Raw genomic sequence first — 15,539 nt, 5'->3', positions numbered from 1 at the left:
GATAACACCCAGTTGTCGAAACAAGTGTACTTTCTATGTGAGTGCAAAGTGTACGCAGTAAGCTTCAGAAAAGTCTAGTGGCAGAGGAAGAGATCCGGAGAATGTTGTTGTTCATACATTATTACACAAGTGTAATCTATTTGTCATGTTTTGACCACAGACTGGAATGACAGATTAAATCTGTGATGTCAACAAGCCTATAATCTCTAATTTTATTCCTTAATATATAGGAAACAACAGAGTCCTCTAAATTCTTCCCTTAGCCATTATGAAGGAGGAAATTATCTCCAGACACCAGAACAGTTCCAGGTGCAGACTGGATTTCTGCTGTTGGATATCTAACATGCTGTCTATGAGACTGACTCATTGCTAAACTCTAGTAATCTATAGGCAAACTGCAGACCTTGGCTTAAGGTTTGGAGCCTTAAAACCCCAAATCCTAAAACCAAGGACTGGTCTATAAACAGGATCTGAAGAAGAAGATGTAAGTGGGGCCACTGACTGAGCTATTGTATATTGATGATGAATGGAGAGAGACAGAGTGAAACAAAGAAAGAAAGAGACAAAGAGAGAGACCGATACATAGAAATAGAAAGAGTGAGAGAGAAACGGAGATAGAGAGGAATTTGGAGAGGATGAGGAAGAGAGCAGATAATACTGTCCTCCCTGAGACAGAACAGAGAGCCAGAGAAACATGGTCAGAGAACTTGTTAGTGAATTTGATCAGACAGACAACTGAGCCGTAAATAGAGCTGTGCGAACAGGCTAACAACAGGGTGAACAAGAACTCATCTCCTCCACAGATCACAAAAGACCTGAAGCAGCTGAGACTGAGAGACACAGCACAGACCAGAACCCTAACTCAAAAACCATAACTATAATCATTACCCAACAACAATCATAACTATGTGTCACCCATCACAACAACAGCAGGACCCGTAACTTGAATACAACAATAACACAGAATAAAATCCAGAACTGTAAGAACACCGAACTCACACTCCATCCTTTACTCCCCATGACATCCATAACTCCACAACAAAATAACAAAATGTTCACCTGCTGCTTTATTATATTTCCCACTGACAGACGCCATGGTAACCAGACAATCAGTATTTTCCACTTCACCTGTCACTCGTCATAATGTTCTAGCTCATCTGTACAGGCCAGTCAGGATTTATTAATTTCTCGTGTTCCCTTTTAGACGTTGAAGCAAATTATGTCAATAATTTTACAGAAGTGTAGTTTATGGAGGACCAAAAGAGGAAGAATGAAATATATAAAAAAATCTTTAAATAATTACTTATATGTGTCATTAATTAATGAAAATACCAGTTGATGTAATGTAAGAATATATATAATTATTTCACTATGTATTTAATTATTTCATGGTCCTTCATGAATTAATTTTATCTGTCATCAAAGTCAGTGGGTGGGGCTAATGTGAATCGAGTCTAATCGATTGTTTTGTTCAGAAGCCTGGAAGTCTTTGAAAACATTGCAGCTATGGAGGATGTGCTTCAACTTTCTTTGGAGTTGGTGAAAGAAATTTTAGACCTTGCAAAGTATGTGGAAGTGGGACCTGTTGACCCAGTGCATGTACCAAGTAAAGCAGAGGAATTTATTGAAGTTGTTGGCATTATTTATGCACTTTCCGACAAAGATAATGACCGCAAATTTAGAGGAAGTACTCCACCGCTTCAGACGCAACCACACAGAAAAGGATCGGGACATTTGGTGTTTAACATACTGACTGAAGTTCTGGAGCACTGACTTCTTTTTGGTAAACCAGGTTGTTCGGCGTGTCAACAAGACTATCAGGAGGTGCTTGCAATAATGCAGTCTGAGGTAATTACACAAAATTCATGAGTTTTCACTTTATGAATTGCTGGTCTCATCTGGCTATTATGCCTAGTCTAACAGTTTCTACCTGAACTGGTATTTTAATTATTTAATGACACATTTAAGTAATTATTTAAAGATTTATGTATATATTTCATTCTGTCCCTTTTGGTCCTCCACAGGAGTTTGTCATTCTTCACATAATATAAATTCAGCTGAATGAGTTCATTACAAACCACAACACACAGCAATAACATATCTTCAGATTACACTGGTAGTGGAAAATAAAGGCACTTCCTTCTTAGATCAGTAATCAAGAGTCAAAGAGCAACTTTAGCCTCCAGCCTCTTTCTCTGCTGTCTGTCAAGGTCATTGTGTCAGTGTGTGTCAGTGTGTGTCTGTGTGTGTGCTGCTTATTGGATAGTGGCAACTTGCTGAGGAAGCTGAACAGAGGAGGAAAGAGAGGAAAGAAAGAGAGAGACACTACTGCAGTGCGTCTAAACAGAGAGAGAGACAATAAGATCCTGAATACTGAAGTCTCTTTACCTACATGTCTCTCCCGCTGTCTAAGTGGTTGCCGTCCATAGTATTTTTGGAAAAGGTGTGACAGCAACTGTGGTGCAGAAATCTGTCAGTTTATTCATCTTATTGTCTTTTCTCTCCATCACCTTTGCGCTTCAACCAAAAATACCTGAAAGTGTCTCCAGGAATAAACTAAGCAGCTCCTCTGTCACCAGAATAACACAGCTGGAAAGGAGGGTACATCTGCACCACATTGATTGTGTGTATGTGAGCATGTGCTGGATAACAGTGGGAGTGGCGTTGCAGAGGGTACAGTAACACACTGTCACCTCATCCATCTGGCCTCTACTAATTTCCTCTGCTGCAAGAAATGTGTACACACACACAAACACAGTTCACTGACTGAGAGCATGTGCAGGACATAAGGAAAAGGACAAAAGGCAAAGACTGGGAAGGAGAAGATGTTTGAGCAGGTTCAATTTTCAGTTACCTGAAGATGAAAAAAACTCTCCATCACCAGCCACCAGTGAAGTGTTCCTGTTCATTTCCCTTGCTCCCTTGCTTTGTTCTTACTTCTTGTCAACCTTGCTGCCACTTACTGCCTCCCAACGAAGGCATAAACGCCCAAGAAAATATTATTTGAAAATTAAATTGTAATCCATCCATCCATCTTGTACCACTTCTTCCATTTCCGGGTTGTAGAAAAGAAATAATAATAATAATAATGATAAATAATGATAGATAATAATGATAAATACATGTTAGCAACAGCAAAGTAACAGGTCAGCACCAACGAGAAACAGAAGTTTGTACCAGGAAGGTGTTGATTTCTACATCTTGATATGGGATCCTGCACTATGGGCCTGACTCGCTGCTGGAGCTGGCCTCTAGTGGTCATTTTCGGAACTGCTGATTTAGATGGCATGCCAGTGAAAGCAGCTGTGGTTACTAGGAACTGTAACTGTTGAACTGTGTGTGACGTCAAAGGTTGAATTTTTCAGAATCAGAAATCCTTTACTAATCCCCGAGGGAAATTCGGCTGCTTGGTAGCTTATCTTCCAATAGTGAAGGAATGGTAAATACTGGCAGTGAGAAGGAATGATCTTTCCATTCTGCACTGTAGATAGATTAAGTGTCCACTGCTGTGGTAGTCCAATGTCAGATAAACTGCCAACAACTCAATATCTGAACACTATATCTTCTCTTTGACAGATATAAGAGTAGGGTTACACCTATAGACATATAAGTAGACGCTACATTGCTGCTGGGGTGCAAGAAATATGGCTGCCATCTTGAACCGGTCATCCTGCTAGTTGCCTAGCAGCAGAAGAAACAAGAAAGATGCCGGAGCACTGTGCAGCAGGGGCCTTTCCAAGATTGCGGCCCTACGCAGTCAGTGCAAATAGACAGCAGCAGTCGTTCCGGCGTCTACTCTTTATATGCCTATGGATTACACCATTTTAGGTTCCAAATACAGTCAGTCCACTTCAGCTCTCATCTTGCCACTAGCTTTAGCATCTCCGTTCCACTGGTAATTCCACACAGGAGTCTGACTGCACTCTCCTGCTGTTCACTTTTTTTTGGCAAGGAGTTGACATTTCCCATGATTACTGATGGAAAGAAAGGCTTGTATCTCCATCTCCTGGCCTTGACTTTTGCACCAGCACGGCAAGAAATTCCTCTGTTATGTAAACTCTTAACCCCACAGAAGTTTCAATCATTTGTTGATTTAAATATGCCAATAGTTAGCAAAAAAAGAAAAATTGTGGTAAAAATAGAGTAAAAATATGAAATTGAGAAAATTGTGTTTAGATTTTTCTGGATGTCATACAAAGGTCCTACAAAGGGCACTTCTTATAAATAATGATGGTAACTGATGCTGAACAGCTAACCTGCTCCAGAGCAGGTTATTTTGGAGATTGAGATCACTGGGTATAAAAGTCCTGACAAATAACATCACAGTTTGAACACGACTCCATGGAGCTCGGAGGAGATTGTCAGAGGATCCTCAGAAAAGCAAGTTTTCAGAGGCTGAAAACCCAGTTGGTCCCTCAAATTAATTTTTACCTGAGAGATATAGACTGATGAGATGGACTGAGATTCATCTATCAGCTTTTGGAGCTGTATGGGTCCAGAGATAGTTATAGGAGTGATGACGCTCAGTCATTACTCTACTTTAGATCAGGCAAGAACGCTGGAGTTTATCACAGATAATGTAACAGATAATGGAGGGGTTTGTTGTTTCCCAAGGACAATTGACATCTCAGGGCATAGCAGAAAGCTTTATGACACAGGAAGAAGTTAGACATTAACCCTTGTGACCACTTCATCTATATATTTTATGGACTCCATGACATTCGCCATTAATCTAAGAGAATATACAAATGCGATTATTATCAGATATGTGTTTCTACATTCCGGACATTATAAGATTCTACATCATATATTAGGTACAATCACATAGACAGTCAGTATTTTTGCCAGCAGCAATTTTTATTCTCTCCTGAAATTCTTGACAGTAATTACTCCCCTGGGGGGGCACGGTGCGATGCCTGGTGGGGCGTGTGTGATCTCGTGGAACATGCTTTTACTGCTGTACTAGAATAAAGTGTAATTGCACCTCCACTACAGTAGATGGCAGTGGCGCTCTCATCGTCAGAGTGTGTGCAGAGAGTAATAGTAGGGTTTTTATGCACCAAGCATGCGCACACACAATTTTATAGACAAATGACACTATTTATGGTCGCGGCGGAGATTGGGGGGCGAAATATTTTGTTTTTCCTTGTGGGGGCTCGTAACAGAAAATGATTGCGAAGCACTGCTCTGGGAGAAGCCCTGCCTGAGACTTGTCCATGTTTGCTTTTGGTTGGATTCAGATAACGCCACCTCTTTTATGTGCACACACTGACAACAAAGCAAGACAAACCTAGTTGACTTACTGAGTTGATAACCAGCATCATGGCACTGAGCATCATGAGTGAGGATGGAGGTTAAGTGAAGCCGGGTCCCTGGAGCATTTCCTGGGTTTGTTCATTTTTGTAGTATACCCCCCTGGTCTAATGTAGGCCTACACTGGGTGTTGTGCATTGCATCAATGTTGTGGTGCACTCACACTGTGTAAAGTTGTCAGCAGAGGACAAGCTATTTCAGAGAACACACTATATTGGTAGGTTGTTGTCATTGTCAATTGAGACAGCTGGTGTCTGCTGATCTTAGATTTAGATTAAGATTTACTGACCAATAGCAACACCACCACCACCAACAACAACGACAAACCCTCAGGTGAGGAATAAATAGGGGGCATAATATAAGGTACTGATTATCTTTGAGTTTTGAGCGAGCAGCTCCTGAATTTAATGAGTTGTATATTACAGAAGCATTAATAATCATTTATCATTTTCCTGATTAACTCTGAAAGCTAAACTTACTAAAGCTTTGTCATTCAAAATGAATAGACACAGAATTTGCCTGAAAAAGTCACAGCTAATAGCAGATAGTCTTAATACTGGGCTGTCACTGTTTCCACTGTTACTGTGACTTTAAGTTTCCAAGGGGGTGGTTGATGTGCCATAGTGTATAAACTGTGGATACTGTAGTGTGTGCATCACCTCAGGGCACCATCTGTCTTCACAGCCAAATGGTCAATCAATACAGGAATATTTATTCATTTGTAGCAACCCCCCCTCCCCAACCCCCACACACACACACACACACACACACACACAAATACGCAGACAATATGTCACTGTGCCGACACAAACAGGTCTCGGCACAGAAGACAAATACTCTGAGCTCCAGGAAGACGTGGGGACTCCAAAACAAAGTCCTGGAGAAGCCGGGCATCCAGAAACCTCCTGCACAATAACTTGCTGTAACATGACCTGCTCCACCTCATCAGTCTGAGACAAACAGAGATTTCCCCTGAGGATCTGAACTTCAGTAATTCAGTTCAATTAAATAAAAGAATCCTCCTGGTTTTTATTTTTCTCCTGACAGTCCAAATTGAGGGTGAATTGGACAAATTGTGTTGAAAAGGATCCAAGGGCAGTGCCACTCTGAACACACCAAGTCCATGACTTGTCTCTGGTGACACTGCTTGGACCCTGAACAGGCCAGGTCCACAGGTGGTATTTCATTCCATCTTATTAATCAATCCTAGACCAAAATCTAGTTTTAGATCATTGGAAAGCCTTATCCTCAGTCTATCCCATTCAAACTGTAAAGTACAGATAAAATCACTATAGTGGGTGATTTCAATATTCATGTAGATGTCAGTAACAGCCTTAGTTCTGCATTTAAGTAATTACTGGACTCAATCAACTTTTCCCAGTGTGTGAATGAACCTACTCACTGTTTCAATCACATCCTTGAGCTTATCCTTACATACGACACTGATATTGACCAATTAATGATATTTCCCCACATCCCTCTTCTCCCCGACCACTAATTATAACATTTGCAGTGTGTACAACAACAAATGGCTGCAAAGCATCTGTAAATAAATTCAGTAAAGCAGATGTTTGTTTGAAAATGCTGTGGCCAAATTTAAGGAAAATATTCAGACATCATTTGCTGAACTGACATGTCTAAATTTAAGGACTTATTCCCTACACAGACAGATTGATGACCTTGTGAATAGCACTGTGGCGTCAGTGTGTTCAAGTCTTGATTCGGCGGTTCCTCTGAAAGAGAAAGTTACGAAACAGAAGAGGTTGGCACCTTGGTATAGTCCTCAAAGTCGTGGCTTAAAGCAAATGCAACGAAAATTGGAAAGTAAGTGGCGGTCCAGTAATGCTGATGAATTCTACTTAGCCTGGAAAGAAAGCTTGAAAACATATATAAAAAAGCTCTTTGCATTGCCAGAAGCTCCTATTATTCAGCGCTGATAGAAGAAAACAGGAACAGTCCCAGGTTTCTCTTCAGCAGTGTAGCCAGGCTGAGAGAGAGTCATAGCTCAGTGGAGCCATTGATTCCTTTAGCTCTTAGCAGCGAAGATTTTATGGGCTTTTTTACTAGTAAATTTGTAACAATCAGAGCCAACATTCAACAGCTTCTACCTACAATTGACAGTAGTCCACTATCAAATGCAGCAGTTTCTCAATCAAGCTTCTCAATCAACTGGAACACCTGCTGGGTATTTGGAATCTTTTTCAGCTTTAAATCTCTCCAAGCGAGTTTCTGTATTCTCATCATCTAAAGTTTAGACAATGAGTTTAGAGTCTAATTCTAAGTTATTTAAAGATGTTTTTTCAGTTTCAGTCAGGCTTTAGAGTAAATCATAGCACAGAATAGTACTGGTAAAAGTTACCAACAACATTCTAATGGCTTCAGACAACAGATTGGCCTTCATGCTTGTCCTGTTAGATTTTAGTGCTGCTTTTGACACCGCTGGTCATAATATTCTTGTACAATGGCTGAAACATGAAAATGGGATCAAAGGAGCCACACTAAGTGGGTTCAAATCATATTTATCAGACAAATATCACTTTGTTGATGTTAATAATGACTCTTCCTCAGTACACTTTAGTTAATCATGGAGTTCCTCAGGGTTCTGTCCTTGGACCTAGCCTTTTCACCCTATATATGCTTCTCTTAGACAATATTATCTGGAAACACAGGCTCAATATTCACTGTTAAGCAGATCATACTCAGTTATACTTGTCAGTGAAGCCAAATTAAACTAATCAGCGAATCAGACTTCAGCAATCAGCGACTTTTTACTTCTGAAGTCAAGGCCAAGTACAACGAGATCATGTAACAACTCTGAATGGCATTATGCCTCCAGTCCTTTCATCCTCCTGTCCACTAGTCCTTTAATGTTCCAGTCCTTTAGTCCTTCAGACCTTCATCCTTCCAGTCTTTTAGTCATCTATTCCTTTACTGCTCCATTCCTCCAGTCCTATAGTCCTCTGGTGCTCTAGTTCACCAGTTCAATAGCCCTCCAGTACTTTAGTTCACCAGTCATTTAGTCCCCCAGTCTCCAGTTCACCAATCCTTTCGTCTTCCAGTCCTTCAGACCTTAAGTTCTCCAGTCTTCCAGTGTCTGTGCCCCAGTCCCCCAGTTAGTTCGTCCTCCAGCCATTAGCCCTTCGGTCCTCTAGTCCTTTAATCCTCCAGTCCTTAAGTACCCCAGTCCTCCAGTTCTTTAGTCATCCAGACCTTTAGTCCCCCAGTCCTCCAGTTCTTTAGTGCCCCAGTCCAACATCTACATCCTCCAGTCCTTAAGTCACTAAAGGACTGGAATGGAGGACTAAAATTTAGTCCTCCCCTACACCATCCCTTCAGTCCTCCAGTCTTTTAGTTCCCCAGACCTTTAGTTCTCCAATCCTGCAATCCTTTTTTCCTTATGTCCTCCAGTAGCTCAGTCCTCCAGTCTGTAATCAGTGGTTTAAAGCAGTAGAGGCTCTGACTGGATATTAGTGTCCAGTTTATCTGTAGTTCAGTTTTTCTAATCAGACTGTCAGGATAAGAGTCAGGATTAGGATTATAGGGCTGTGACTGTACTCTGTTTAAATAGTGACCTTGGCACATTTCAGATGATCGATAAATGTGATGTTTGTGATGCAGCACTGATGCTGTGTCTCTGATACGAGTGAGGACCAATGCTGCTCTGGTGTTGATTTATCAGCTGCAGATCTGCAGCTGCCTCTGCACTCCCTCTCCCAAGCCGACGCCCAGCATCTAATCCTGTTACAGGTCCCAGGACAATCCCTCAATGTAACACACACATCTGGAGGACACGTGTATCGTTCTTTAACTGAACACGACTCCCAGAGGCAAGAATCATTAAAGTCACCTCACACAGTTGACTGACAGCCAATGAGCTTTAACACCTCCACCAACCTGGCAGTGCTGGTGACCAGTAACTCTGACAAGAGACTCTGTCTGTGTGTCCTCAGTCCAGTATCTATGCAGTGGGTCAGTTGTGTCACCTGTGCAGCAGGTTCAGACACTAAGGCTGCACTGCCACACAGCAGCAGGCTAACAAGCTAATGATGAACACTGTCACAACAAGGATGTTATTTACGGCATCACTTAGTGTGTTAGCATGCTAACTTCACCTGATAGAGTCAGGACCCTGCTCTCTGGGGGGACCCTGTCAGACTGAATCAACACAGACCAGATCAGTCAAAACCATCTCACTCATGTAAACTGAAAGAACACACAGGAGTACACACACACACACTCACATGCACAAAAGGACACATTAAAGTACATACACACACACAGAAGAACACACAAGTATACACCCAAACGCATGCAGCCCTGATGCCTTACTCCTGAGCTTGTAGTACATAGACACACACAGAAGAACACACATGAGTATACACCCAAACACATGCAGCCCTGATGCCTTACTCCTGAGCTTGTCAGTAGTCAGGTGGGGGTGTGGGTTACTGTACCTTGCCCTCAGTCCAACAGAAGCAAACGTTACTTGAGGTGTTCAGGATGTCTGAAAGGAAGGAGCAGACACCAAGACGCATGGTGGTGGACAACAGCGACGAAGATTGACTGATAAAGAGGAGGAGAGGAAGAGAGGAGCTGTGGACTGAGCAGAGACCGAAGAGCAGACTGAGGAGGAAAGGGGGGGAGGCTGCACTGCTACTGTGTGTGTGTGTGTGTGTGTGTGTGTTGCTCAGCTGGAGGTGGATCTGCTCTGGTCTGTTTGCACATGTGATACCAGGTCAGACTCAAGAGTACACAACCCAGCAGGGACCAGAACCAGATCGAGATCCATGAGAACCAGAATAGATGGACACTGATACTGATGGAAAGAAACAGATTGAAATACAAAAAGATGATCGGACACAGGTGAAACACATCAAGAAGTGCAGGCAATAAAGGACAGGAAGTGAAATATATAATGGTTACACAAGGTAAGAGATTTCAAAATAAAAGAGGAAATACAGTCCAAAAAAAAGATAGTAACTGGAACCAGTGAGACCAGCAAGACTCGTGAGTCAGCAGAACATATAGAACTAGTGAGAATAGTGAAACATGGATATACACAGAGTCATTTACAGAGGAACACTTGGTGCCAGTTGGTATCAGTGTATTTTTTTTTTTTTTTGTTATGGCCAGGAGGAACACAATGGATTAGGAGAAGCAGTAGTCTTAAAGCTGAACCAAAAAAGATGTATTCTTTACTCAGAGTCCAGAACTGTTCAACAAAAAAGAGAGGAGGGAGGTGAGGCCAAGCATGCAGAGTGTGGCAGAGGCAGTGACCAGGAAAGCAGAGTTTACCATGAAAATAAAACAACAACTTAAAGACTGATCACACAAAAGGCAAAAAAAGATCTTCTCAGAGAGGCTTGTGATGCAGCACTACCAAGTAGGATGAAATTATCTGGCATTGGAGTTGAGTCTGAGGTTGGCTTATATGGAGATGATTGGTTCATTGTCACCACTTGTGCCTCATTCAGGGAGGGTATGTCAGTGCCTGGTATGCTTCTGAGCTATCAAATCAAATCAGATTTATTTGTATAGCACCAAATCATAACAAAGTTATATCAAGGCACTTTACATATAGAGTAGGTCCAGACAAAACTATTTATGAAATTACTTAAAGAGACCCAACAAATCCCTTGATGAACAAGCACTTGGCGACAGTGGCATTAGTAAGGGTCATAAGAATATAATTCGTGTACAAACAAGTTGCATGTTCTTTGCTTCCAATCAGTATACCGGATATATTCTCACCTTCTCTCATCACCTGTGCCAATCCCCCAATAAATAAATGAAAGGTGGGAGACTAAAGAGGGATATCATGGTCCAGAACAAGAGGACTTGTTCTGGATCATGATATCCAAGAGCACTCAAGGGTATGGCTGAATCAAAGTCCTTTCATACAAGGCAGGGTTAAAACTAGAGAGGCAGTCAATAGAAGTAACAGGATAAAAAATAAATAAATAAATGTAAAAAAAACGGTAGTAACAATGAGGATTAGAATGGAAAAATGCCACAATGCTGACAAAGGGATCTGGCACAGGCAGGATGGGAATACATCTTAAATACAGAGGAGAGGGGGCTAATAAGACACAGGTGAAAGACATTTGGGTAGGGTCAGTAATCACACAGGTGGTAAGCTTGACAGGAAGACAGGGGTGCGATAAGAACTTCAAAATAAAACAGGAAATGACAAGAGAAAACCGAATTCAGTATCCTCTGCCTTTAGCAGGTTCTGACAGTACACATGACAGGTGGGATGGATCTGGGGGGACTTGCAAGCTTGAGGATCACAGCAGACTAGTTAATAACCTTTGAGAATGGGAATGGTCCGATAAAACAAGAGGCAAACTTCTAGGAAGTCACCCCGAGAGACAGGTCCTTGGAGGACTTACCTTTTGACGAGGGCATAGACAAGGGCAGGGTGGAGACAGGAGGAGGGTGGAGACGTTGATCAGCAGCCTACTTAGCCAGGCTGCCTGAACGAGTGCTAGCTCTCAATAACATTCCCTGGCCCCTCCAAACCATGGCTGCTGTGGACGGGACACTCGTGTCCATCTTCAGGGCCCGGAAGAGAGGGGGCTGAAACCCAAAAACCACCTGGAAAGGGGACATACTGATGGAAGGGTATGGTTAGCATATTCCACCCACTTTGAGGGATTCTGGGAGTTGATGCAATGGAGACCTGTCTCTAGCATAGATTTAATCGTCCTTAACTATTCTAGGTTCTTGTGATCTGTCCAGATGAGAATAGGATGTGCAGCCCCTTCCAGCCTATGCCTCCACAGCAATCTTAATGGCCAGGGACTCTTGCTTGCCAACTGCGTAGTCGTACTCCCAGAGTGCTGCTCTAATGCCAGAGCTGGAGGCTTCCACATCCACGATAAACTGGAACTTGGGAGAGGGAAGGATGAGTGGACAGACAGAGGTAAAACATGACTTGAGTCAGCTGAAGGCCTTTTCCACAGGAGGACAACAATGGAAGGTTTTTTTGGAGGAAATGAGAGCTTGGAGTGGTGAAGCAATGGAGCTGAAGTTGTGAATTAACTTCCTGAAAAAATTGGCAAGGCCCAAGAGCCTCTAAACATCCTTTCTATTCATGGGAGTACGTCTTGGACTTCACTGGGATCCATCTCTACCCAGCCCTCAGATTATGTAACCCAAGAAGCTAACCTGCATCTGATAAAACACACTTCTCAGCTTTCACAAAAAGCTTGTTCTTCAGTGGCTGGTCTAAGACTTTGTTAACAGTGTAGATGCTTTTCTAAAGAGGAAGAAAAGATCAGGATATCATCTAAGTAGAAAGACATCTTTTTGTTAAAAAATTCACACAGGACATCATTCACGAAGGCCAGGAAAATTGCAGGTGCGTTTGAGAGTCCAAAGGGCATCATTGAATTCTCATAACAGCAAGTGGGTGTGTTGAAGGCTGTGTTCCACTCATCCCCTCCCCCTATTCTTACCAGGTGGTAAGCATTGCGGAGATCCAACTTGATGAGCCATTGAGCTCCTTTAGGGGGCCCCATATCAACCGGAAGTCCAGGGAGGGAGAGTTCACCTCTAAAACAATAACCACAGATTATATAAGAGAAATCTAATCCATATCCCCTGCAAGAAAACACCATCCAGTTCTACTTCAGCTAATCTTAAACACACAGTACTCAGTGTCAGATCTTTAAATGACAAATATTTCTTTATTAATAGTTTCATTTCTTCTTCCAACCTTGATTTTATGTTTTTAACCAAGACATGGCTCGACAAAAACACAGCTAATGCAGTCCTAATTGAGTCTAGGCCACCTCACTTCAATTTTGTGTCTGAAACACAACAAAACCGCAGGGGTTGGGGTGTTTGTATCATATTCAGAGACAACATACTTGTCATTTTGTCATTTGGGGTTTTTTCATCATTTGGTTATGTGTCATTCAAAATGGAGCTAAAACAATCTTCCATACTTTATATCACCCTCTACAAACCACCACAGAATTGTTTTATTGACGATTTTACTGAATTACTTCCAGTTGTGTACTGATTTTGACTGTTAAGTCATTACAGGTGAGTTGAATGTGCATGTGGATATAGCCAATGATAGGCACGCTAAAGGACTCACTGCTGTCCTTGAAAAGTTTGGTCTAACTCAGCATGTGACTGAGCCCACCCACAGCAGAGGGCACACTCTGGATGTGTTCATTACCCAAGGTGTTTCTATCTCAAATGTGAACATTGTTAATGGTGCTTTATCTGGGCATTTTTGTGTTTTCTTCGACTTGTCTGTTACACCCTAACCCTAACCCTAGCTAGGTCTGCAGTTGTTCAACTAAGACTCATAAAGCACAGTTTATGGAAATGATTAGGTTTGAAAATACCCCACACTTTAATTTTGAAGGACTTGTTGAACTCTTTTACAGCAAGGAATGTCAGAGAGCTGAATGGAAATGGGGCAAGTCAAAGCTTCAGATTTATCATGAGATTTATAGAGAAAAGTTATGCGTGTTCAACCAGATGTTGCATTGAACAAGGCAAAAAATCATCACAAACTGCAGTAACGACCCCAATGTCCTGTTTGCTGCAGTAAACGGATTAACAAACCCTCCAGTTTCACTACCTTTAGATCTAATATCTACATCTAAGTGTAATGAGTTTGGAATATTCTTTAATGACAAAGTTCAAGAATTTTAAAAATGAGATAACCTCCACAACACAAATAACTACCCTGCATCCACCTAGAGCTGACACATTTCCCACCTGTCACTGACAAAAGTTGAAGAGATCACCTGCCGTCTGAGTCTATCAAGGTGCTGCCTTGATGAGTTACTCACTAGACTGTGCTGAGCAGTCTGTTACCTGTCTGTTGAATCTCTGTTACTGCTCTAAACTGGTTTAAGTCCTATCTCGAGGACAGGATGTACTTTGTTGAAATTGGCAACTGTGTCTCAGACCAAATGCCTATGACTTGTGGGGTTCCACAAGGGTAAATTCTGGGATCCCTACTGTTTAATTTGTACATGTTTCCATTAGGCCAGCTAATACGCAGTTATAATGTATCCTACCACAGCTATGCAGATGACACCCAAATTTACGTGTCACTGATGGCTGGTGAACATGGGCCTATAGATACACTCTTTCACTGCATTGAACAGATCAGTGTGTGGATTCAAAACAATTTTCTCCAGTTAAACTCAGACAAAACTGAAGTCATTGTCTGTGGCCCACAGAAACAAAGAAAAAGAGTTATCAGTCACCTTGAGACTCTCTCTCTAAAACCTAACAATCATGTTACAAATCTAGGGTAATTTTAGACTCTGACCTGAACTTTAACAGCCACATTAAATCAATAACATCAGCAGCTTTTTATCTTCTAAAAAACATTTCCAGAATCAAAGGAATAGTGGCTAAACCAGACTTGGATAGACTAATTCATGCGTTTGTCTCCAGCAGGTTAGACTACTGTAACGGCCTGCTCACTGGACTTGTAACATGTAAAACAGCTGCAGTACATCCAGAATGCTGCTGTTCGAGTCCTGACTAGAACCAGGAAATACAACCATAATGGTCCAGTGCTCAGGTCTCTGCACTGGCTTCCTGTTGCTCAGAGAACAGACTTTAAAACAGCTCTGCTTGTGTACAAGTCTCTTCATGGTCTCTGTCATGCTAGAGCCATATGAACCATCTTGTGCTCTGAGAACTTCAGGGAGTGGTCTCCTGGTGGTCCCATGAGTCAACATACCGAGATGAACAAACATTCAGACCTACGGGTAATTCAGTCACCAATTAACCCAAACATGTCTTTGGACTGTGGGAGGAAACCACGCAGGAACAGGGAGAACATGCAAACTCCACACAGAAAGGCTCCAGGCCAGGGAACTGAACCCACAATCTTCTTCTTGTCAGGGCAACAGTGCTAACACTATGCCACCATGCTGCCTACAGACAGGTTCAGTTCATAATCTGAGCTCAAGTGTGTTGACACCCTTTTCTGGCACACCGGATTATAATGGCTCATTTTAGAGATCCATGAATGCGACCTCATCTGATTAACTTCTTGCTATTGCAGTCCCCTTTACATGAGTACAGGTCAAATTAGATTAATTCCTTAATAACAGTAGTTGTCATAGTAAATAAATAAATAATAAATAGAAAGAAAAAGATTAAAACATAATGAAGACAAACATCCTCTGCTCCAATATTTTCTAACCCAAGCAGAGGGTTGGATGTGTGGCAGTTAAAAA

The sequence above is a fragment of the Echeneis naucrates genome, chromosome 9, assembly GCF_900963305.1.
Source record: "Echeneis naucrates chromosome 9, fEcheNa1.1, whole genome shotgun sequence".
In the NCBI taxonomy this organism is placed as follows: Eukaryota; Metazoa; Chordata; class Actinopteri; order Carangiformes; family Echeneidae; genus Echeneis; species Echeneis naucrates.
This window is presented reverse-complemented; position numbering follows the sequence as displayed.